We start from the raw sequence: 2,237 nt of genomic DNA on the forward strand, positions 1-2,237 counted from the left end.
CTTATCCAAGTACATTCTAACGAAAACATTTGTTTCTGACAATATCAATTTATTTTTGGAGATCAGGACTTCCAACAATCTGTTGGAATTCCCATCGGTACCAATTGTGCCCCGTTATTAGCAGATCTATTTTTGTATTCATATGAAGCAGAATTTATTCAAAAACTTCTACATGAGAAGAAGAAAACGCTCGCTGTGGCCTTCAACTCGACATTTAGACGACGTATTATCAATTAACAATAGTTACTTCCATTCATATGTCGATTCGGTATATCCCACTGAACTTGAAGTAAAAGACACCACATATTCTGACACATCTGTTTCATATTTGGATATCTTACTAGAAAAGGAAGTTAATGGTAACTTTACGATAAACGTGATGACTTCAAATTTTCTATTGTCAGTTGTAGCAATATACCCTTATCATCTGCATATGGGGTTTATGTCTCCCAGTTGATCCGATACGCAAGAGCATGCTCTATGTATGATTAATTTTTTAAAACGAGGCAATCTATTAACCAACAAGTTGATGAAACAAGGATATCAACAATCTCGTATGAAGTCATCATTTTGTAAGTTCTATGGTCGATAAAATGACCTTATCAGCAAATGTACAATCTATCATTAGGTCAAATGATAGGTTTTGTTGACTGACGTTTTTCATACTAACGGTTAGACCATTATTTACACACTGAAATTTCTACAGATTTTTCCGTTTACCCAATTATGACAAGGAGCACAAGGTGAATGGGACCGGTCAACAGGGGATGCTTACTCCTCCATGGCACCTGATTCATCGTCTGATGTTTTTGGAGGCCCATGTTTACTCTGCTTCTGATTTGTATAGTTTGAATGGACTTATGAGCTTGGATACTGTTCGTTATCTCCATATTTCATTGCAAAGGATTGGTTTTGAATAAAGATTTATGATATACATATACATTGTATATCTTAAAGAATAAGGAATAGAGCACCAAAGGCAGTCTACACTACAAGAGTCATGCGCGGATCTAGAGGGGTTGTCAGGGGTGGACCTGACCCCTTCCCCTCCCCTCCCCCCTTCCTCCTGGGATTTTCAGAGTTATTAAATTTCTTTGTTAAGTAACAAAAAATGTCCTTGGACAATTATAAACCTTTTCTTTACATTCAACAGAGCATTGCATACAACATGGATATTATGAACATTCTGAAGCTTCCTTCTGGAACCTAAATAAGATGCATTCAGTTTTACCTATAAATATAAATATAATTTATTAATCTACGAGCCAGATATAAAATCTGGATCTTTATGTGCAAATTAAATAGTACTGACATCAGCGTATTACAGAAATATAAAGATAACGAACAGTAATTAAGCACAAAAGTCCATTGGAACAATGTAAGCAGAGTAAACACGGACCTCTAAAAACATCAGAGATGGGATCGGGTGCCAAGGAGAAGTAAGCATCCCCTGTTGACCAGTCACATCCGCCTTGTACTCCTTGTTGTGATCGGGTAAACGGAAAATCATTGGACAATTCAGTGTTATAATAATGGCCTAAAAATTTGTATGAAAAACGTCAGTCAACATTCGACTTAACGATAGATTGTATTTGCTAAAAAGTCATTGTATCGATCACAGAATTTGCAAAAATGTTGACTTTAAACGAGACTGTTGATATCCTTGTGTCATCAACTTATTTATTAAGACTGCCTCTTTTTGGAAAATGTTCATACGTAAAACATGCACTTGCATATTGAATCAACTGGGTGACATAAACTCCATATGCAACTAGATGATAAATGATATATTGCTACATAAATAAGAGAAGTTGACGATAGAAAAGTTAAAGTCATCACGTTTATCATAAAGTTTGTCGTAAGTTTGCCATTAATGTCTTTCTCTAGTAAAATATCTTAATATGAAAGAGATGTGTCAGAGAATTTGTTGTTTTTTTTATTTCGAGTTCAAAGGGATATCTCGAATCAACGAAGGAATGAAAATGAACATTAATAATTGAATAAAATAGTTTGCAATCTGTGTAAACACTAGTTAACATGCCATTGACGTATATCAACCAGAAGTCTCTGAAGAGACTGTAGCTCTGCTGGTATGTATTTGTAATAAGAAAGATGTATCTTTGTATAATCTACTCGTTTACCAAGTCTTATTAGAATCGGAACCAAAAATGTAGGTGGAGTAATGTTTTGAAAGAATTTCAAAGAAATTTCTATTTTTAGTAAACATGGGAACATCT

Source organism: Saccostrea echinata, unplaced genomic scaffold (assembly GCF_033153115.1).
Source record: "Saccostrea echinata isolate AGI-Se365-2 ecotype Australia unplaced genomic scaffold, CSIRO_AGI_Sech_v1 ptg000030l, whole genome shotgun sequence".
NCBI lineage: Eukaryota > Metazoa > Mollusca > Bivalvia > Ostreida > Ostreidae > Saccostrea > Saccostrea echinata.